Source organism: Pelodiscus sinensis, chromosome 28, assembly GCF_052426305.1.
Source record: "Pelodiscus sinensis isolate ZL-2025 chromosome 28, ASM5242630v1, whole genome shotgun sequence".
Taxonomy (NCBI): Eukaryota; Metazoa; Chordata; order Testudines; family Trionychidae; genus Pelodiscus; species Pelodiscus sinensis.
In genome coordinates this window covers 18,276,978-18,300,500 of record NC_143079.1, presented here as the reverse complement: position 1 = coordinate 18,300,500, position 23,523 = coordinate 18,276,978, and the positions used below count along the sequence as shown (strand labels likewise).

General features: G+C 50.5%; 2 non-coding genes and 1 pseudogene across 3 annotated transcripts; 2 read left to right on the top strand and 1 right to left on the bottom strand.

Annotated features, from left to right (window-relative positions):
- The first annotated feature begins 442 nt into the window (after positions 1-442).
- On the top strand, positions 443-7,114 carry LOC142826091 (uncharacterized; annotated as a pseudogene). Its single transcript, XR_016348002.1, has 4 exons — positions 443-532; positions 2,455-2,655; positions 3,892-4,005; positions 5,738-7,114. The product of XR_016348002.1 is annotated as an uncharacterized LOC142826091 (transcript).
- An 11,914-nt stretch (positions 7,115-19,028) lies between these two features.
- TRNAF-AAA (transfer RNA phenylalanine (anticodon AAA)) lies at positions 19,029-19,101 on the top strand. Its single transcript has one exon. It is a non-coding gene; the product is annotated as a tRNA-Phe (tRNA).
- A 985-nt stretch (positions 19,102-20,086) lies between these two features.
- TRNAS-CGA (transfer RNA serine (anticodon CGA)) lies at positions 20,087-20,168 on the bottom strand. The gene has a single exon. It is a non-coding gene; the product is annotated as a tRNA-Ser (tRNA).
- Positions 20,169-23,523: the final 3,355 nt, after the last annotated feature.

The window sequence follows — 23,523 nt, the reverse complement described above, 5'->3', positions numbered from 1 at the left end:
GAGAATGACGGCCCCATCATGCTGCTGTCCTTAGAGGCACTGAGGAAACAGAGTCATCTGCTTGCAAATAGAGCCAGGGGTTTGCAAATTCTGAACCTCCCGTTGGTGTAAATGGATCAAAATAGGTAATGTTAATGTCATGGCAATGTCTTCCGCCAGTGCAGCTCTAGGTTATGACAAGAGGTGGTTAGTGACTGAGAGAAACCAGGTGGGAGGGGATGAGAAGGGAAAAGTAAATCCCACTTTCAGTTTGTCTCCTGGGGCAGGGATGAGGCTGCAGAGATGTTCGCTCCATTGCTGGTAGGAGCCCAAGCAAGAGAGGACACGGAAGGTTTCAAACCGTTTCATACTAAACACTTGAGTGTGTTTCTGTCTGGTCTCTGATACAAGAGAAACGCAGAGTTCAGCGTGGGGACATTGTTATAAAGAGGAGAGCCTGGAATCTCACCTCTCTTATCCCTTCCCCCACTAGACACTCTGCCCTCTGCACTGGAGAGAGCAAGAGGAGAATCCCTGGGAGATTTCAGACAAGGTGAGTCTTTCATGTGGCGATTCTAAAAATGAGAAAATTCCAGCAAAATCATCTTCATAGGATTGTCATTGAAGTTACCAACCAAACCCAGTGACCACGGTGCACACAACCCTAAATTGAGATCAGTGAGGAGCCCCAGGGACACTGATCTACAAGGTGTGATGCTTAAAGGGGTGATGTTAAAGCACACAATGGACGGCATCTTCAGGCTCAGATTTCACTGGTCAGTTTCAATATGGGGTTGGTTTCAAACAATAAATAGACTGAAAGGCTGAGAGCTGACTGGCTTCCATGGTATCAGTTTGTTCATGGTGAGAAACTGCTGGATATGCAAGGGCTCTTCAGTTTAGTGCAGGCCTGGGCAAAATACAGCCCATGGGCCGGATCTAGCTCGCCAGGCCATCACATCCGGCCCTCTGATGCTTGGCGAGCTATGGGCTAGTTCCGTGGTTGCCACTTCCCACCTGCAAGCCACTCAGAAAGTGAAGGTGAGCCCAGAGATAAAGCAGGAAGGCATCCACTCCCAGGCCAGAAAGGAAGCACTGTGCCCTCTCCCCTCTGGCTCATAGTTATTCAAACACCCACACGGCCCCACAGCCTGTGTGAGGGTTGGGCAGGCTTCCTGTCTGCTTCAGAGAGGTGCTAGGCTGCTGGTCGGGAGTCACTCAGGTAAGTCTCCTAGGCAAAGCCTGCCTCTGGCACTCCAACCTCTCTCTTCCCCTCCTAATTCTCTGCCCCACACTCCTGCCCCCAACTCCACGTACCCAAACTCTTTGTTCTCTTCCTGCATCCAAATATTCAAGGAGCTCTTCATGGTCAGAAACCCTCAGCCCCTTATTTGTCCACTCAGCCACTTCTCTAAATTAACCTTACTTTAAATATCTCATGAGTAGTTGGTTAATCCAGTGCCCCAGATCACACCTGCTTTTTTCACCCAAACTCCTTCCCAGACCCCTCTTTCCCTCCTCATCCCAAACCCTCACCCAAAACTCCCTTCTTCTCCCAGTGTCCATCGCATTCGCTGTATTTCCTGCTTAATGTCTTGGAAGAGTGCAGCTCTCAACCACTTTCCAAAATCTTGGCGTGCCCCCCCCACATCAAAATGAATTGCCCACCCCTGGTCTAGTGGATACAGTTCAGTGAGAGTCAATAACTGAAAGATGCAGCCAGAGAATTTCAGGCTAGAGAGGAGGCACAAATATTTGATGGGTAAGAGGATTCGCTGCTGAAACCAATCAGCAAAGAACTGGTGGGTTCTCCCATCTCTTGATGTCTTCCAATCAGCACTGGGCAACTTTCTAGAAAACATGCTGTGGGGGAACGGAGCTTTGTGCCTGCGTAGCTGGGCTATGTATAATGGCTTGTGCCACAGAGGGGACAGACTGCATGGCTCGGGATATTTTCTCATGCTGTGAATCCATGAATTTTAAGGTCTTATCTTGCAAACACTCAGCACACGTGTTTAATAATATGCATCTGAATACTCATATTAACTTCACTTCCTCTCTGTTGTGGAGAGAGTTTATAAAGTCTGTGTCAGATGAGAGAACCAAAGTTTGGGCTGCAAATCAATTCATGAAGACTAAGGATTATAAATACTGCAGCCCAAATTAAATTAAACCTATGTCCATGTTCAGGCAGATGAATATGTGACTTGTTAGCAGAAACACTGGGTGCTGAGAACTGAATCTCCATTGTTGCAGGCAAAGTAATATAACTCAAGCCAGGTATTGAGAGAAATAAATACGGCTTTCGGATCTAACTTGTGTGTGATGTTTATGGAATATCTAGACTCAGCGTTTGCCCGAAACGGGAGAGCCCAGCATGTTTTTCACCGGGGACAGAGTCTGGGCAGAATTGGGGTGTGGAAAGGATTAAAGCCCTTTTTGAAATGTCTCTAATTCCCCTTTTCCCCCTGCCAGGCTGCAGAACACCCATGTCTGTCTCCAGCTCAGCCCCTGGCCTGCAGAGCCAGGGACAGGAAATGGCTGTGGCGGAGCCTGTGAGCTTCGAGGAGGTGGCTGTGTATTTCTCTGAGGAGGAATGGGCTCTGCTGGACCCGGGCCAGAGAGCCCTCTACAGCGATGTGATGCAGGAGAATTACGAAGCTGTGAGTTGGCTGGGTGAGGATTCCTGTCCCCTTGCATAACAGAAGCTGGGTGGGCTCTGGAGCAGCTGGGTTGGGTTTGGTTCAGGGTCCTTCATTGCCCGAACCCCCAATATTAGCAGTATTTGCCCCAGTAATCCTGGTTCCTGTGTGAGAGGAGGTTCAGTGACATAATAGCGGTGCTGCTCTTCCCACAGCCAAGGTCTCATTGTGGTTCCCACCATCTTGCCCATGTTGTGCCTTGGCCGGAGTGTCAGTGGAAGGGCCCAGGCAGGAACGGCAGGGACCAGAATTGTGGGGCTGGGTGCAGCTGCTCTTAGCATCTGTAGGGTCCCCTTGTGCTATTGTGCTGAGCCCCTGGAAGAAAGGTGCCAACTCATAGTCCTTCCTTGCCTCTGGTAGATTCTATGCAAGCCAGAGAGTCACCAAATGGCAGGCCCCATTGGCCACAAGAGGAGGGCTGCTGCTACTGGCAGAGTAGAATCAAAGCTGCAGAAGGGGAGTTGAGCTGCAGGAGCATCTACAAGCAGCAGAGAAGCAGCCCATCCTGTCTCCACCTTGGCTGGCCACAGGAACAGGCCGGCACTGCCCGGGCTGTCTGCAGGACTGACAGCTGTTGTGGGCAGCTGACAGGGCCCACCATGGCACAGTCAGTCACGATCAGGAGTGTGGACCATAGGCAGGGCCTGAAGTGGCCAGCCAAGGATTCATTTTCTTGATCAGACAATTCTCCTGTCTCCTTCTGGCTCAAGTAGAACATCTGAGTCCAAGAGCAGGGAAAGTCCAGCCCCCAGCCAAGAGCTTTGTGGGCAGAGCCCATAGGGCTCTAGAGCTCTTCCGGATCCTTTCCCTCTCAGCCCTAGAGACCTGACATGTGTCAGCTCAAATATGAGTCCTGGCTAGGAATGTCTGTCAGTCCTGAAAGTCTTAGAGCTCTCCCCTTATGAGCAGTGTGTTCCTGCCCTGCCCAAGTATGGAACCAGGCCCTAAGGGAGACTGAATTGTATCCAGGAGAGTGCAGCAGGGCGCTCAGTTCCCCATGGGAGTCAGCTGGGCTATTCCCAACATGGTAGTGGGGCAGGGGGAGGATGGAATTAGTGTATCCTGGGATCTTGTACCAGCCAGAGACCAGTCTCTGGAAGGTGGGGAAGGAGCCTCTCTGGGTAGGAGACTCAGAACCTGGCTTTGGAAGCAGGAATGGCACAGACCTTAATGAACAAGATCAGCACTTGGTTAATTGCTCCCGAAATAGGATTTCCAGTCTCCAAAGCTCATGTGCTCTCCTGGATGGAGCAAAGGGAAGAGCTCCAGATCCTGGATCTCCAAGGCTGTGAGGAAGGGGAGATAATCAATGACACCCACACAGGTGAGAAATCAGCTAAATTGACTCAAACCAATTTCATAGAATCATAGAATCATAGAATAATAGGACTGGAAGGGACCTCGAGAGGTCATCGAGTCCAGCCCCCCGCCCTCAAGGCAGGATCAAGCTCCGTCTACACCATCCCTGACAGATGTCTATCTAACCTGTTCTTAAATATCTCCAGAGAGGGAGATTCCACCACCTCCCTTGGCAATTTATTCCAATATTTGACCACCCTGACAGTTAGGAATTTTTTCCTAATGTCCAATCTAAACCTCCCCTGCTGCACTTTAAGCCCATTACTCCTTGTCCTGTCCTCAGAAACCAAGAGGAACAAATTTTCTCCTTCCTCCTTGTGACACCCTTTTAGATATTTGAAAACCGCTATCATGTCCCCCCTTAATCTTCTTTTTTCCAAACTAAACAAGCCCAGTTCATGAAGCCTGGCTTCATAGGTCATGTTCTCTAAACCTTTAATCATTCTTGTCGCTCTTCTCTGTACCCTTTCCAATTTCTCCACATCTTTCTTGAAATGTGGCACCCAGAACTGGACACAGTACTCCAGCTGAGGCCTAACTAGTGCAGAGTAGAGCGGCAGAATGACTTCATGAGTTTTGCTTACAACACACCTGTTGATACAACCTAGAATCATATTTGCTTTTTTTGCAACAGCATCACACTGTTGGCTCATATTCAACTTGTGGTCCACTATGACCCCTAGATCCCTTTCCGCCATGCTCCTTCCTAGACAGTCGCTTCCCATCTTGTATGTATGGAACTGATTGTTCCTTCCTAAGTGGAGCACTTTGCATTTCTCCTTATTAAACCTCATCCTGTTTACCTCTGACCATTTCTCTAACTTGCTAAGGTCATTTTGAATTATGTCCCTATCCTCCAAAGAAGTTGCAACCCCACCCAGTTTGGTATCATCTGCAAACTTAATAAGCGTACTCTCTATCCCAATATCTACATCATTGATGAAGATATTGAACAGTACGGGTCCCAAAACAGACCCTTGAGGAACTCCACTTGTTATCCCTTTCCAGCAGGATTTAGAACCGTTAACAACAACTCTCTGACTACGGTTATCCAGCCAATTATGCACCCACCTTATCGTGGCCCTATCTAAGTTATATTTGCCTAGTTTATCAATAAGGATATCATGCGAGACCGTATCAAATGCCTTACTAAAGTCTAGGTATATGACATCCACCGCTTCTCCCTTATCCACAAGGCTTGTTATCTTATCAAAGAAAGCTATCAGATTAGTTTGGCATGACTTGTTCTTCACAAACCCATGCTGGCTATTCCCTATCACTTTATTACCTTCCAAGTGTTTGCATATGATTTCCTTAATTACCTGCTCCATTATCTTCCCTGGGACAGACGTTAAACTGACCGGTCTGTAGTTTCCTGGGTTGTTCTTATTCCCCTTTTTATAGATGGGCACAATATTTGCCCTTTTCCAGTCTTCTGGAATTTATGTGTTCTCATAGCAGATGTTGGTTGTGTGTTTTCATCAAGTCTGACTGGCCCTTCAGCCTGTCATCAACTCCAGTCTGAGAGTGCCAGATGGGGAAATAGTTATGGGGGAGCAGGGTGAACTCAGCTCATGATTATTGAATCTTTCCAGCCATTCTTTGGGTTTCTCCCCCATTTTCTATTCACCATTGAAAATTTTTATTTCAGCTCCGTACATAGAATGACTCATGTGTGGTTCCTCTCTCCATCCCAGCAGGTGATGAGATGCTGAATGAGAACAGTGAGAGCAGTCTTCAGGAGGAAGGACCTGAGCAAATGGCTCCATGTGGGGTGTTAGTGGAAAGATCTGAAGGGCATGTTTCTCAGAGTCCTGAGCAAGGAGAAACTTGTGACAGTCAGCGTACTCTAGAAAGGCAGCAGGGAAACCATCCAGGAGCAGGACAGGATAAATCCAGTCACAGGAGCAGAAGTTTGAAAACAAACACACCTGTTCAAAAGAAAATCCCCCATCAACATTCATCTTCTTCTTGCAGTGACCGTGCAACTCTTATTAAACATGAAAGACCCCACACAGAAGAGAAACCCTTCTGCTGCTCTGACTGTGGGAAAAGCTTCAGTCGGAGATCACACCTTGTTAGACATAGGAGAGTTCACACGGGAGAGAAACCCTTCAGCTGCTCTGATTGTGGGAAAAGCTTCAGTCAGACCTCAAACCTTGTTATCCATAGGAAAGTCCACACAGGAGAGAAACCCTTCAGCTGCTCTGACTGTGGGAAAAGCTTCAGGCACAGGCCACACCTTGTTAGACATAGGAGAACCCACACAGGAGAGAAACCTTTCAGCTGCTCTGACTGTGGGAAAAGCTTCATTCGATGGTCTCAGCTTATTAGCCATAGGAGAGCCCACACAGGAGAAAAACCCTTCAGCTGCTCTGACTGTGGGAAAAGATTCAGTCAGAGCTCAGCCCTTGTTTTCCATAGGAGAGCCCACACAAGTGAGAAACACTTCAGCTGCTCTGACTGTGGGAAAAGCTTCAGTCAGAACTCAACCCTTGTTATCCATAGGAGAGTCCACACAGGGGAGAAACCCTTCAGCTGCTCTGACTGTGGGAAAAGCTTCAGGCACAGTTCACACCTTGTTAGACATAGGAGAACCCACACAGGAGAGAAACCTTTTAGCTGCTCTGACTGTGGGAAAAGCTTCATTCGATGGTCACAGCTTATTAGCCATAGGAGAGTCCACACAGGAGAGAAACCCTTCAGTTGCTCTGACTGTGGGAAAAGCTTCAGTCAGAGCTCAACCCTTGTTATCCATAGGAGAGTCCACACAGGAGAGAAACCCTTCAGCTGCTCTGACTGTGGGAAAAGCTTCAGTCACAGTTCACACCTTGTTAGACATAGGAGAGTCCACACGGAAGAGAAACCCTTCAGCTGCTCTGACTGTGGGAAAAGCTTCATTTGATGGTCACAGCTTATTAGCCATAGGAGAGTCCACACAGGAGAGAAACCCTTCAGCTGCTCTGACTGTGGGAAAAGCTTCAGTCAGAGCTCAACCCTTGTTATCCATAGGGGTATGTCTACACTACCCTCCTAATTCGAAATAGGAGGGTAATGTAGTCATACCGCAATTGCAAATGAAGCCTGGGATTTGAATTTCCCGGGCTTCATTTGCATAAAGCCGGCCGGCGCCATTTTTAAATGCCGGCAGTTCGAACCCCGTGCCGTGCGGCTACATGCGGCACGGAGTAGCTAGTTTGGATTCCTAATCCGAACTAGCTGTACTCCTCGTGGAATGAGGAGTACAGCTAGTTCGGATTAGGAAGCCTAATCCGAACTAGCTACTCCGTGCCGCGTGTAGCCGCGCGGCACGGGTTTCGAACTGCCGGCATTTAAAAATGGCGCCGGCCGGCTTTATGCAAATGAAGCCCGGGAAATTCAAATCCCGGGCTTCATTTGCAATTGCGGTATGACTACATTACCCTCCTATTTCGAATTAGGAGGGTAGTGTAGACATACCCTAGGAGAGTCCACACAGGAGAGAAACCTTTCAGCTGCTCTGACTGGGAAAAGCTTCATTTGATGATCACAGCTTATTAGCCATAGGAGAGTCCACACAAGAGAAACTCTTCAGCTGCTCTGATTGTGGGAAAAGTTTCAGTCGGTGTTCACACCTTGTCATCCATAGGAGGAGTCACACGCGGGATAAACCGTTCAGCTGCTCTGACCGTGGGAAAATCTTCAGTCAGATCTCAACCCTTGTTAGACATAGGAAAACCGATACGGAAGAAGCTATTCATCTCCTCTCACTGTAGGAAATGCTGCAGTCATAAGTCACACCTTGTTATCCATGATAACTCTCACAGAAGAGAAATCCTTTAACTGCTCTGACTTTGGGAAATGTTATAGCGAGAGTTCAAGTCTTATTGCATATAGATGAACCCACATAGGTGAAAAACCGTATAGTGGTGGTGAGCAAAATTTTTCTCTGTTGACAGAATGCAGCCTGCCTAAGGCTTTGATCCTGTCCACAAGGCAGTGCCAGGCCCCACCTCCAAATTAAGATGTACTGAGGGGGAAGGAGCTCGGCCCAACCCCTTCTTCATGCTTTGTAACCACTATGGAGGAGGCAGCGCTAGGCTGAGTCTTTGCTATACAACCTGAGGCCGGCACTAGAGGCACTGCTGCCACTGCATTGCTGGCCTCAAGGGCCACATGGACATGTCAGGGGTGCCTCTGGGGCTGGTCCTGGGCTGTATGGCTGCAGCAGCAACACCTCCAGCCCTGGACTGAATGGGTGCAGTAGTGGTGCCTCTGGTGTCCGGGGCTGGTCCTAGTCTGTGTGGCTGCTGCTGCAGCAGCAGAGCCTCCCTCCAGGGTGACCAGGACAGTGTGACTGGAGATGCTGCTGCAAGGGGGCCCAAAGCCAGGTAATATTTGCTGTTCTTCCCAGACACTCCCTTCCAATCACCTCAATTCCCTTTCTTCCAGCAGCCAGCACCACCAGCTTGCACTGACAAGCTTCTTTTTTCTTGCACCCTCTCTCCTGGCCACACATTGCATCTTCTCCCTGGCCAGACACTTGCCTGTTTCTGCATCCCAAATCCTCAAAACCCCAACCCTTTCTTGAGGCCTCTGTCACATTATTGGATTTTAAGGTGAGCGTACAGGTAACTGCTGTGATCACGAGGAACTGTTTGCCCCAAATTTGGTACAAAGTGGGCCGTGTGAGGTGTCAAACGAAAGCTGATATTGTGCTGATTCTGTGTATGGTATTTGTGTACTTGTTTGGAGTTTGTATGGGGAGTTATGAATATGGGCTCTGCTGAAGCTGTGTATGGACTGCCTGTCATGGGGACAGAATGTCCAATGAGTGACTATGCTAATCAGTATAGCTCCAAGGACAATGGTTCTCAGGGTGTCCAATACACACCTGAAGAATGCATGTGGAAAGCTGGAAAGCAGCCAGAGCACAATGGCTGCTGGAATATGAAACAGGTCACTTGACCATGTGATTAGCTGCAGCTTGGGAGACACCAGAAATGAATATCAAATGCCATGAGGGGGGCTCCATCTTGTCTTCAGTCTTGCTACTTATCCGAGAAGCAGCCTTGCTAAGGACAGAGACACGGGAAGGATTGCTGACCCATCCTGACATACGATGTACCTGAAAGACTTATGCTAGTAGTTTGTAACATCTCCACTAAGATCCTGCATCAAGAACTTGCTGATTGATGTATATAATATATTCTCCTTAACAGCCTTATTCTCAACCTTTTCTGTCTTTTATTAATAAACATTTAGATTCTAAAGGATTGGTCTACTGTGATCTGGTGGATAAGATCTAAAGTATAAATTGACCAGGAATTCATGGCTGGTTCTTTGGAACTGGGTGCGTCTGTTCTGGGTTGGAAAGATTGGGCTCTATAGCCCCTCACCTCTCTGTAAGCCCAGGGCTGATTGTGGCATAGAAAGAGCTGGGGTATCTGAGGTGTTTTGCTCATGAGGCTTCCTGCAGGCTGGATTGGCAGCTGAAGGGCTCACTGTGACTGGTTTGTAGCTATTTTGGAAAGGTCTCCAGTCAAGCGCTGTCAGCAGTCCTGGTTTTGAGCAATTTGCCCTGAGTGGATTCCTTCAGCAGTGTTCAGGCCCGCCCTGGCCCGGCGAAGCCAATCACAGCTCTGCCCTCTCCAAACCTTCTGTAGATTACTGTTGCTAATGGAAACTCACTGTTAATTACATAATTAGTCAAGCCATTTTGCTGGGGCTACATCTGGGCAGTTGCATTTGAATTATAAAAGAGATTAAACCTTTTAACTTTCTCATGTTAGTTGATCAAACTTTATTTTAAATTAAGTAAAATTTATGTCCAGTACACACTGTGGAGGTAGGCCTCACTAGCCTGGCCACAGACTGAACCATACACAGTGTATCCTGTGTCAGAAGCGAGCTTCCTAAGCAAGTTGAGCAAGAAACCACAATGCTGTTAAACAAACAAAAAATCGCACTGCTTGCATTTTGTTATCGGGTCAAGCAGATGTTACCATCTAAGAGTAAAGTGCCTTACTTCCTCTTTTCTCTGTAAATTTCCACTGTGACTTTGTAAGAAGGTATAAATATCTCAGGCATTTGAGTGTGAGGAGGGGCTTGTATCCCCCTCCCCCCAACTGGGATATTAAAATGGTTTTGTCTAACTTGAACCCTAAACCTAGCATGTGTTTATTTCACAACAATTCTGGTGCCGTGACTCAGATCCACACATCCTGCTTTTCGTTCGGGAAAAACCATGGGCCACTCCCTGCCTAACTCCAGGCACCACAAGCAAGGTGAGGGGCCTTTTAAATCCCTACTTTGAGAATCAGTAGAGGGCTTCTGTTTCTATTTCCAAGTTCCCAGGAAGGAACATTAACAGAGCCTGCCTTGGACTAAATCTGAGGCTTCCCCATAGTGAGGACACACTATTTCTATTTTCTTAGACTGGAAGTTATTAAGTTGATTTAAGCAATTTCAAAATAGTTTCCAAGTATACATACACGTGCCCTTATAGTCCCGGTCTTCTCAACATCCTCTGGAAAGGAGTTCCTCAGGTTGACTGTGCGTTGTGTGAAGAAATACTTCCTTTTGTTTGTTTTCAACCTGCTAATATCATGGTGCACCCTTAGTTCTTCTATTATGGGAACAAGAAAAATACCTTTGCTTATTTACATTCTCAACAACAGCCATGATTTATAGACCTCTATCTTATCTCCACTTTGTCTCCATCTTTCTAAGATGAAAAGTCCCAATCTCTCCTCATGTGGCAGCTGATCCAAACTTTTCATCATTTTTGTTGTGCTTTTCTGAAGTTTCCAATGCCAAGGTATGGTGTTTTTTTTCAGGGGCGGGGGTGGGGAGGTGGGGGATAAGGCAACCACATTTCCAGCCAGTGATCAAGTTGTGGGCACAGCGTGGATTTATAGAGATGTCATTTGATAGTCACTGTCTTATTGTCAAGGCCTTTTAAAATAATTTCTAACATCCCATTTGTGGCTATACGTGGAGTGGATGTTTTCAGAGATCTCTCCAGCTGTGACTTGTTGTAGGCAGATTTGTTTCCATTTAGTATGTGTGTTACTAATTGTTTATACTAATTATAGGGATTAATTGCCAGACTCAGAGCTCACAGCAATTTTCCATGAAAAGGTGTTTTCCCCTCCCCACCATGGTGTTGGAAAAAGAGTTAGTAACAGAATAGTTATCCAAGTTTAAGCACTTTCGTGGCTTTCTGTAGTGTAGTGGTTATGATGTTTGCCTAACATGCAAAGGGTCCCTGGTTCACAGCCAGGCAAAAGCAGAGGATCTGCTTTCATTGCAGCTCCCCTGGGTGCCCAGGAATGTGTGTCTCCTGCTGTCCAGTCTGTGCCTAGGAGGCTAGGTATGGGGCCTGCTCTTCCTGCTGCCTCCTTTTGCATAACTGGCCCAAGGCAGGAATGGGACAGAGAATGGGAGGCAGGCCTGGGACTCAGTGGTTGAGGAAAGCCCTGTACTCCTTGTTCTTGCCAAATCCTGTGGGGTGGGGCTGGCTGTGGGGAGGCAGAGTCCTGTGCCTGTCTCAGGGCATCCCAGGGATGCTCCTTGCAGCCCAGGAGAAGAAGAGGGCTCTGGGTGGAAGGAAAACAAGCAAAGCTGGTCCCAGCAGGCATGAGCTGGGGCTCCAGCTGAGGAAGTGGTGTTGGGTGTAGGTCCCATGGTATAAGAAGCAGCACTTGGGCCTTAGGCCCAGGAGTCTTGCAAGCTGAGTTCACATCCCAGTGGGACCCGCCACAGTTTAGCTGCAAAACCCTCCCACTGCTTTGCCTTCTTTCCACTTAGGTTCATGAGAGACCATTTCTTACCTCAAGCTGGGTGTCTGATGCTCAGTGGGTGGCTGGGATGTGCTGGGACTGGGACCCTGGGCTTGCAGGATGCTGAGGTTTCATGTTTCTTGCTGCTGCCCCTGATGGCCTCTTGTTTGGTCCCAGTAGGTGCCAGGCTCTGCCTCTTGCCCCCGTGGTGCTCAAGGGAATGCGCATCAGGCCAGGCTGACTGGCTAAGGGACAGCAGGAGCCCTGTCTAGGGCAGGGAGGGAGGGGAATTGTGTGTGAGGGCATTGCCCAGACAGGCAGCCCCGGGCTGGGAGGACAGAGCTGCCCCACATTGGTGAACTTAAGCACAAAAAGGAAGCTTACAAAAAGTGGAAACTTGGACAAATGACTAGGGAGGGGTTTAAATGTATAGCTTGAGAATGCCGGGGGGTTATCAGGAAGGCGAAAGCGCAAATGGAATTGCGACTGGCTAAGGATGTGAAGGATAACAAGAGAGGTTTCTACAGGCATGTTAACAAGAAGAAGGTGATTAGAGAGGGTGTGCAGCCCCTAATGGATGAAGGAGGTAACCTGGTGACAGATGATGTAGGAAAAGCTGAAGTACTCAATGCTTTCTTTGCCTCTGTATTCACGGACAAAGTCGGCTCCAGGACTTCTGTGCTAAGTGACGCAAGATGGGATGAAGATGGACAGCCCTTGGTGGGTAAAGAACAGGTTAGGAACTATTTAGAAAAGCTAAACGTACACAAATCCATGGGTCCGGACTTAATGCATCCAAGGGTACTGAGGGAGTTGGCAAATGTCATTGAGGAGCCTTTGGCTATTATATTTGAAAAGTCGTGGAGATCGGGAGAAATCCCGGATGATTGGAAAAAGGCAAATGTAGTGCCCATCTTCAAAAAAGGGAAGAAGGATGATCCAGGGAACTATAGGCCGGTCAGTCTTACCTCAGTTCCTGGAAAAATCATGGAAGGGATTCTTAAGGAATCCATTTTGAGACACTTGGATGAGAGTAATAGAAATGTAGCCGTGTTAGTCTGGGGTAGCTGAAGTGCTACATTGTCCTGCATTTTGGATGAGAGGAAAGTGATTAGGAATAGTCAGCATGGAATCACAAAGGGCAAGTCGTGCCTGACCAATCTGATTAGCTTCTATGATGAGGTAACTGGCTCGGTGGACGTGGGAAAGTCAGTGGATGTTATATACCTTGACTTTAGCAAGGCTTTTGATACGGTCTCCCACAATATTCTTGCCAGCAAGTTAAGGGATTGTGTATTGGATAAATGGATGGTAAGATGGATAGAAATATGGCTAGAAGGCCGGGCCCAGTGGGTAGTGATCAATGGCTCGATGTCAGGATGGCGGTCAGTTTCTAGTGGAGTGCCCCAAGGTTCGGTTCTAGGACCAGTTTTGTTCAATATCTTTATTAATGATCTGGATGAGGGGATGGATTGCACCCTCAGCAAGTTTGCGGATGATACTAAGCTGGGGGGAGAGGTAGATACGCTTAAGGGCAGAGATAGGGTACAGAATGACTTAGACAAATTGGAGGATTGGGCCACAAGAAATCTGATGAGGTTCAACAAGGACAAGTGTAGAGTCCTGCACTTGGGACGGAAGAATCCCAAGCATAGTTACAAGCTGGGGACCAACCGGTTAAGTAGTAGTTCTGCAGAAAAGGACCTGGGGGTTACAGTGGATGAGAAGCTAGATATGAGTCAACAGTGTGCCCTTGTAGCCAAGAAGGCTAATGGCATATTAGGTTGCATTAAGAGGAGCATTGCCAGCAGATCCAGAGATGTCATTATTCCCCTTTATTCGGCTTTGGTGAGGCCGCATCTGGAGCATTGTGTCCAGTTCTGGGCCCCCCACTACAAAAAGGATGTGGACGCATTGGAGAGGGTCCAGCGGAGGGCAACCAAAATGATTAGGGGGCTGGAGCATATGACTTATGAGGAGAGGCTGAGGGACTTGGGTCTGTTTAGTCTGCAGAAGCGAAGAGTGAGGGGGGATTTGATAGCAGCCTTCAACTTCCTGAAGGGAGCTACCAAGAGAAAGGCTGTTCTCAGTAGTGACAGATGGCAGAACAAGAAGCAATGGTCTCAAGTAGTGGTGGGAGAGGTCCAGGTTGGATATTAGGGAAAACTATTTCACTAGGAGGGTGGTAAAGCACTGGAATGGGTTACCTAGGGAAGTAGTGGAGTCTCCATCCCTAGAGGTGTTTAAGTCTCGGCTTGACAAAGCCCTGGCCGGGTTGATTTAGTTGGAATTGGTCTTGCCTAGAGCAGGGGGCTGGACTTGATGACCTTCTGAGGTCTCTTCCAGTTCTATGATTCTATGACTAGACTTCTTCTTTCTAAAACTGTGGTGAAAACTGAGAGTGAATTGCTTGCTGGCTGAGACTGAGAGTTAAAGAAGGACATCACCAGGCATAGGGCTTGACCCCATGACCCTGAGATTAAGAGGCTCATGTTGTACTAACTGAGCTAGCCAGGTTGCATGCAAAAAGTTTCCTAATATCCCATCACAGCATAACAGGAGCCAAGTGTTCTCCACTGCCTGACTCAAGGCTCTTTCTTGCCCCTAATGTGGAGTTCTGGTCTGTGGAGAGGTTCGAGCTCAAACCGCACTCCCGACACACCCACTTCTTTCCCCACAAGGAACGGACCCATTTCCATCTCTCCAGGGACAGGAGAAGGGCTCTGACCTGTTCTCTGCAAAATGCTCAGCCTGTTTCATTTTCTGCAGGAACGAGTGGGATCCATACGCTCTGTTCCCCAGTGACAAGTGTGTGTCCTCTTCCCCCTTTCCACAGACACACACACTTCCACAGGCCGGCCCCTTTCCTGCTGCCCCAACTCTTATTCCCATAATGCACTTTGTGCAGGGGCCGCTGGTCTTTGTGCCAAGGTGCGTGGCTGGGAGCCAGGACTCAGGACCCTTCCCCCAATCTGACCTGCTCACACTGTCTGGCTACCTCCAGCACAGGCTGAGCTCAGGGGCCAGGTGGGTGACCTGCCCTGCAGCTGTGATGGCATCAGGCCCTTCCTGCCGGCCTGCTCAGTCTGGAGATGGAGCTCCAGGGGGCCTCAGACACCCAGCCAGAGGAACACAATGCTTGTTGTTGAACCTCAGTGTATGGAAGCTGAAGCACCTGAACCTTGTAACAACCAGCAGGTCCCACTGAGATTTGAACTCAGACTGCAGGATTGAGAGTCCTGAGGGCTGCCCCTTACACCATGGGACCTGTGGTGTGAAAGTGCAGTGGGCACCTCCGACTCTCAGCTCTCAGGCTGGCCTCTGCTCTCCTGGCTCCCTCCAGCTGCTTCATCTCCCAGGACTCTCTGTCCTGCCCCAGCTCTGCTGCTTTCAGGGCAAATCCCTTGTTAGGACCAGTCACAATCTGGGGTCAGTGAGGGTCCCTCCCACCTGAGATGTGAGTCACACAAAAGCCTTGTTTCCTGCTCCGTTCCCAACACTGGATGCAAACACATGGTTGCTATGGGGGTGTAACAAGTGCCCCCTTAAAAAGCTCATCAATCGAAATGAAACTTTTACATCTCCAGCTGTGTCACACTTTGGATTTCTATTGAACAGGGATTCTTCAAATGACCACAAACCCCTCACGTGCTCTAGTGCCAACGCACATAAACCAGACAAACCCGCCCCTCAGCTGGAACCAATTCAAACCGGCTCTGTGTGTGTGTCTGGTTTCTGTTTCCATCCATTCAACAAGGGTGTGATCTGATCTGGATGCCCATTGGCTCGTCCTTACTCTCCTTTGGCCATGTCCTGCAGAAGAACAAGGACCACGTCCAGCTGGGGATGAATGGCCACAATCGATCTTACAGCGTTTGATTTAGGAAGTCCATCTAAGACTCACTAAATCAAACCCAGAGGCCACCCCCAGCAGCTTCCAGCACTTCTGCTCTTTGCCCCCTTCGGCTTCCCGCTGTGGGGACATGGCCAACTCCAGCTACGTAGGGATGGCAGGGAAAGCAGACACATTGGCCAGGCACCACTGGGGGCTGCCTCCCTCACCTCCCCCATACCCAGCAGGTGCTTGGCCAGCTTAGTCATGGGGCTGCTCTCTGGGACTTCTCTCCCAGCTCCTCCACCTATTTCCATTGCCCATCCCAAGGGAGGGGGGACGAGAGTCACTCTCCACGGTTGCAGGAGCTGCAGAGCAGGCACTTTTGGGAAAGGCTTTATTTTATGAAAGATCAGCATCTAGACTGGCGCTTTTCTCCGACAAAAAGAGTGGCAGCCATTTTTATGCTAATGAAGCGCGGGAGATTTAAATCCCCGCTTCATTAGCAATTGTGATACATCTAATTTACATCCCTTTTCTGAAAAAGGGATGTAGTCTATGTCATGATTATGAGGGTTAGCCAGCAGCCTGGGGATTAAGGGGTTAACTACACCTAGCCAGGTGGAGTGACCAATAGGAATGTAGGTGGGACTTTTCAAACTGGGACAAAGGAATTTGGGTTTTTTTTTCTTTTCTCCCTTTTGTCTCTGAGTGAGTTCTCTGCAGCTACAGAGAGGGACAAGCATGTCTCTCTCTCTCTCCAAGACATCATTCTTTTTCTGTAAGTAGGGTAAAGTTTAGGTAGTTTCGTTAGGTTTTATTGTGTTATGGATTGGGTATGGGATCTGAGATCTGGCACTGCTTAAAAGATGTTTTGGCTTTTCTTTGTAACTAAGTTCTAGGCCCATGGAGTTTCTCCATGAGTATATTTTGTTACCTTCCTCTCCAGTCATTATACTTGCAACCAGAATATTGTTGTAATAATAAAAGTTCTTTCTTTTCTTTTCTTAACCTGGCAGTGGTTAATGGTGTGCCCTGATTTTTGTTTTAGGGGGAAGATTTCCCAAATGGTCTTTCCCCTGGTTTCTTTAGCAACATTTGGGTGGTGGCAGCGGAAGTTTTATTCCCAAGATCTAGGTTTTTAAGATCTTGGGGGAAGTTTTATACCAAAGCCTGGTAGATAAGGCTTTGGGGTACACTTGCTGGCCCCCACTTCTGCATTTATCATGCCAGAGTGGGGAAGGAGCCATGACAGTCTAGACATAGCCAAGAAGTTTTACAGCAAAGCGTGGTAAGAAAGGGCTTCTTGCACAAGAGCTACGCTCTTTTCTAACAGGTGTAAGTCCTCTTGCTCAAGAGCTCTTGCTTAAGAGGGCCGTGTGGACACGGGACAGGTGTTTCTTGTGCAAGAAAGCCCTATGGCTAAAATGGCCACCAGAGCTTTCTTGCACAAGAGAGTGTCCACACTGCCATGGATGCTGTTGCCCAAAAGCACATCTCGCACATGGCAGGGTGGACGTGATCTTGTATAAGAACCCTTGCGCAAGATACCACCAGTGCAGACACAGCCAAAGGGACCTTCAGAGATGAAGTCCAGCTCCCTGCCTCACAGCAGGACAAAACACCATTCAGACTGATGTCTCTCCAAAATACAAAGCTACCAGGAGTGGGGTTTGAACCCACACAGACATACATCCATTAGAGCTTAGGTTCAACACTTTAACCACTCGGCCATCCTGGTGGGATTTAGGAAACTGGAAGGGTGAAAGTTCTCTCCACAAACAGACCAGGGCCTCACTCTCAGAGCATCTACCCATCCCATCTCACTGTCACATGTTACAGCAGCTGAGACCCAAGAGGTGACTTCAGGCTCCTTCTCACCTCTCCCTCACTGCTAAGGCAACACTTGCCATTTTCAGAAGAGGCAGAGCTGGTGACTCAAACTGCCCCCTGCCTCCATGTGCAGCCCTGCAGGAAGCTCTGTGGCACACACAGCACTATCCCAGTGCAGTGTCAGGTCGGCACAAGATCCATTGGTTCAGTTTCATTGTTGGAGACATCACAGAACTGACTCCAGCCCCCACTCAGTAACCTGGGGAAATGACCCACCGGGTCTCGGCCCCTCAGAGAGGCAACGATTCCTCACTGGCCAGGGCAGAGCCTCCCTCTGACACAGTCATGGAGCCTTCTCCCCCTGGGCCTGCCTCCCTCCCCTTCACTCAGCTCTCACTGCTCGGTGCTGCCAGGGAGGGGCCTCACTGCGAGAGCCGCCTGGGCAGGTTCCTGCCACAGAGACACGTCCCAGAGCAGGACGGATGCTCAGACCGACACTGAGTGTTGCTCAGCACTGGGGTGAGACAGGGAAGGACAAAAGGGTCTAACGGCACCTGCAGCCTTTCAGAACAGCCCCGGCCCCACCCCCATGTACCAGCCCTTCCCTCTGCCCTCGCTGGACTCTGCTGGGCACTATCTTGACTCAGGCCTCCCCGGTTTCTGGAGAAGACACGGCAGCTCCGTGGGCAAAGTCCTGAGCTCCTGGCTGGGAAGGGCTCATTAAGCAGCTGTGGGGTACCGGGCACTGTCTGGACCCTCTGCTGGGCACTGTCTGGACTCAGGCCTCCCCGGGCTCTGGGGAGACATGGCAGCTGTGGAGCTGGGCTGCTGCACAGTTTAGGGCTGTCGTGGGCAATGACTTTTGATGGGGAACCGCTCCCAGGGCTGCACTTTTCCATGCTATTAACGGAGGAGGTGGGGGTCTGGGATGCAGGTTGGGTGCAGACAGGACCTTGGGCAGAGGACTGGGGTGCAGGATCTGGGAGGGGTGAGGGTTCAGGGGGGCAGAGGGTTTGGTTTACGTGGGGTACCAGTGGGTTTAGGGAAGGGAGGGGCTGGGGTGCCAGAGGCAGGCTCTGACTGGGAGACACTCCCAGCAGCCAAGCACATTTCTCAGGCAGCCCCTTCCCTGCGCAGGGGGTACAGGTCATACGCCTGGGTGAATAAGAGCTTGTGGGGACTGGCCAGGGCTTCAAGCAGGCAGCTCCCATTGGCCACACACAAGCTGGGAGCAGGGACCAGGCCTGAAGCCTTTTCCTCTGCAGCTGAGAGACACAAAGGGCCCAGCAGCCCCTTCTCTCAGCTGTGCGTGGGGGCAGGGCGAGCAGGGAATCTGCCTGAGGCTTCTTGCTGCCATGTTGGGTGGCTTCATGGGCTGGATCCAGCCCGCTGGCCTGTATTGCCCAGGCCTGGCTTAGGGGGAACCTTGGCTCTGGGCTGTGGGGGAGGGGCGCTGTGGAAAGGTCACTCTGGCCTTCCTGGGCAGGGCATGACGACATGCAGCCCGGCTGCCAAACATCCTGGACAGAGAATTACAGGCCAGACAGATCTTTTGCAACAGCCAAAGTAGCTCAGTGGGGAGAGCGTTAGACTAAAGCTCTAAAGGTCCCTGGCTCAATCCCAGGCTTTGGCATGTGCTAATAGGGGCAAATAACTTCAAGTTGATGGGTTTGCTTAGAACTGCCATTACAAGCTGCCCTGCAGAAAGAAAATTGAGCTGCAGCTACAGTTGGGGGAAAGCAGGTGACACCACAAGAAATGCTCCCTGTTGGCCTGGCTGGAACATGGCACCACATGAGCATGTTGCTAGCACCAGTGTGCCCTCCTGGAGCCTTAGAGATGTCTGGCAGTTTTGCGCTCTGAGCCTGGTGCTGTCTGTTAGGGTGATGCACTCACACACACTGGCCCCTCCCTCCCTCCCTTTCTAGGAGCTGGCTCCTGCTGTTTCTTGGCTGCTCAAGTGGTGGGCTTATCCCAAGCAGCAGGAGCTGTGTTGTGTTTACCTGGGGGGAGCCACAATAAAAGCAGAACCCCCTCACCCCTGGTTTTGCTTGGCTTTGAAGCAGGAGCCTTTTGCATATTAAGCAAACATGGTAACCACCACCCCACAGAAACATGCTTGTCAGTTTTTTTCTGTACATAAACATGGACAAATATTCTGTTACTAATTCTTTGGCCAAGGCCTTGGGGGAAGTGGCAGAGCTAACACAGGGAACAAGACCCCCCCCCCCAATACTTCTCTAGACCTTTGCTCCCAACACAGGGCCAAGGGGCGGGGGAGGGGGAATACTGTGTGCTGGGGGAGGGGTGACCCACATCCTATCCCCAACATTTCTGCCCTTAATAGATGGACCTTTGGGGGAGGCCCAGATGCTCCATCCTCTGAACAACTATCACACACTAGAGCAGGGCAGCCCGCAAGGGTAGGGCTGAGCCATGGGGTGCTGGGCAAGGGGCAGAGGCTGCAGGAGCTGAGAGTTTCCCTAGAGCCCAGGGACCCATAATGAGGCCCCATGCCCTGTGTCTCTCTCGGAAATGGATTGACTGGGGATGGGGAGAGTGGCTCAGGGGTTGTGCAGCTTGTTGTCTGGTTAGGGGTGTTGTCAAAACACAGGCCTCGCTGTGAGCAGGATTTGAACCTGCACAGGGAAACCCTATTGGATTTCGAGTCCAACGCCTTAACCACTCGGCCATCACAGCTATGAAGTCAGCAATGCCCCAGGGCCAGGGAAACTGGTAACTAATCCCAGTGCCCAGACCTGACGTCACCTCCCCCACTGAATTCACACAGCAAACCTGGCTCCCCGAGAACAGGGAGAGCTTGGGGGCTCATTGCTGGGCCATGGAGTGAAGCATCAAACCAGCCCCCTCCTGTGGGCCTGTGAGTGTTGCTGTCCCTGCTGTACAGACAGGGCCATAGAGCCAGGGAGAGGTTCACTGAACAGGCCAAGGTCACTCAGTGAGTTAGAGCCCAGCTCTGCCCCCAGCTCCCTGCCCCACCCACCGACGTGCTGACTCCCTTGCTGCCAGGGGGCTGTTTGCATTGGCCTCTATTGTTTTCTTTTCTGCTGTGAGACATTGGGACAGTTGGCCAGGGCGTCCTGCTATTGCCATCTCCCTCTGCGCAGGTGTTGTCCAGAGCCCCGACTAGCAAACACTAACACTGCTGTTAGGTCCAGACCAGAGGGGAGTGTTTAAGGGTTATTTCGGAAGAAGGGTTTTCTCCCCAAATAACTGCATCTAAATGGTGTTTTTTATTTCATAATAAAGTATTTTGAAACAGCGCTCGGACGCGATTATGCAAATGTAGCGCAGGATATTTAAATCCCAATTTCATTTACAATTTTGAATGTCTCCATTTGCATCCCTCTCCTGAAGGAGACTGCAAGTGTCAACATGTCCTGGGTGTTGCAACCTCCCAGCACTCACCTGATGTTCCCTCCCCGCTGCCTGAAGACGTTTGGGAGTCCTCCTGCATCCCCTGGAGCTGCAGGTCATCAGCGTTGTCATCCTGAAGCTGCCGCCGCTGCTTCCCAGGTGTCTCCATCCCAGACTCCACAACTATCCCTGGAGACAGGGGCTCCCCACGCCCCAGGATTCGGTCCAGTTCCTCACAGTATGCACAGTGCTGTGGTGCTTCCCCAGAGCGGGACCTGCCCTCACGGGCTCTCACATACCCCTCCTGCAATTCGTTGACCTTGGGTCTGACTTGGTCTAGGATGCAGGAGGGGGGAGGTGGCCTTTCTCTGCAAGGCCATCAGCCATTGGGCCACATGTTAGATAATTTCATGGAGGTTAGGTCCATAAAAGGCTATTAGCCAGGGGATAAAATGGTGTCCCAGGCCTCTGTTTGTCAGAGGCTGGAGAGGGATGGCAGGAGACAAATCGCTTGATCATTGTCTTCGGTCCTCCCCCTCTGGGGCACCAGGTGCTGGCCACTGTCGGCAGACAGGGCACTGGGCTAGATGGACCTTTGATCTGACCCAGTAAGGCCGTTCTTATGTTTTTATGTTTATAAATGTTGCATTCGTCCACCTGGACTGCCGGGCCTGCAGAGACTCCCCCTCGGATCACAGCTCCAAGAGGGTCTTTACCTCTGGCCCAGACACTGACAGTGCCCAGTGTTTCTGCCCCTTGCTTGGTCCTGTGATGTGTCCCTGAAGGGGTCTCTGGGGGCTTGTGCCTGTGACATGGCTCTCCGGAAGGCAGAAGTGCACGATCATAGACAAAGGACCCAGAAACAACACTTTACAGCAAAAAACACACGGACGGCTCTTGGCTAGCCGGGCAGCCGCTCTTTATAGCTGCCATCAGGTGCCGCGTGCCCGGCTCCTGGATTGCGGGCTGCAGTAGCTCCCAGCGGCCACCCTGCAGCGGCTGCCCGGGGCGGGGGCCACGTTAACCCCTGCAGCACTGACCAGCAGCGTCCTTCCCCCCATGGCTGCGGGGCCTTGCACAGCCAGGCTCGACCCACCCTGGGCGGCCTCGGGCTGCGCACCAGCAGTGGTAGCTGGGCTGGGTCAGGCACGTTCATCCTGTTGCCACCAGCTCCACCCATGCGCCCTCTCCCAATCCAGGGCGCAATTGAACTATCAGCCTGGGGCACCGGAATGACACGGTCCAGCCCTGCCTGTGATGTGTCCCTGAATGGGTCTCTGGGGGCTTGTGCCTGTGACATAGGTCTCCGGAAGGCAGACGTGCTCGATCTTAGGCAAAGGACCGAGAAACAACACTTTACAGCAACAAACACAAGGGCGGCTCTTGGTCCTCATCCCTGAGCCACACAGAGTATCCAGAAGTCACTTCCCCACCTCTCCCTTGGCTGCTCTAGAGCTTAGCCCAAAGTCTGATAAACTCTACTCTCCCACCCAACAACCTCTGGGACTCCTCTCCCACCCGGCTCCTCACACCACGGAGAGCGCAGGGCAGCCACTACCCCAGCGTCACCACTTCTGGTCTGTGCCTAATGGCCAAGAAGTTCTGCTTTACCCAAACCACACAGGCACCCTCTCGCCTCTGGCCAGCCTCATGGCAGACGTGGGCTTCTCTCACTAATTTTCCCAGAAGTTTTGCAAGCAGGCATTGGTGGTATAGTGGTGAGCATAGCTGCCTTCCAAGCAGTGAACCTGGGTTAAATTCCTAGCTAATGCAATATAAAGAGGGAGCATCAAAGCTCCTTGCTGAGGTTTTACTTGAACCCTGAAAAAACAGGCACAAAAGGCTCCTGCAGCTTCCGGCTGCCTCTCGCCACTTTTCATCCTCTCTGAGAGCATGCACAGTAATGCAGTTCCTCCCTCACATACCCCTCCTGTGATTCCTTGGCTCTGACTTTGGCTCTGACCTTGGCTCTGACTTGGTCTAGGATGCGGGGGTAGGAGGGAGGTGGCCTTTCTTTGCAAGACCATTGGCCATTCGGCCATAAATGTCCACATTCCTCTGCATGGACTGCAGGGCCTGCAGAGACTCCTCCTGGGACTACAGCTCCAAGAGGGACTTTATCTGTGGCCCAGACAATGACAGTGCCTGGCGTTTGCTGCCCCTTGCTTGATTTGATTCCCAGCCAATGCAAGGTGGGAAGGGAACAGGCAGCCTCCTGGGGGAGATCTTATTTAACCCTGAGCAACAGGCACAAGTGGGTCCCACAGCCAAGGGCTCCCTCTCACCGCTTTTCGTGGGGAGCAGCTGAAACAAAACTAATTTGGCTGTTGTGGGGTCTGCATGGGGCTTGTACCCGTGACCTGGGCATTATTAGCATCAAGCGCTAAACAGCTGAGCCAGCAGGCCCATAAGCAGCCCCATAATAGAGGGAAGAGAAGAGTTTTCCCTGCCATTAGGGAAAGCCGGCCAGGCCAAGGGCCTTTTAGCCACTGGGTCTGTGCAAGCTGGAGCCTCCTCCTACCAGCTCTCTGGCCTGAGTCCTGCAAAACTCTCAGTCTTTTGCCTGTTTCTGCTTACCTGTCCATAGCAGGCAGATAAAGTGAGGTGGAACAGTCACCACAGCAAACATAACTTTGACACATACAGGGCTTGAACGCATAATCTTGGTATTACTAAT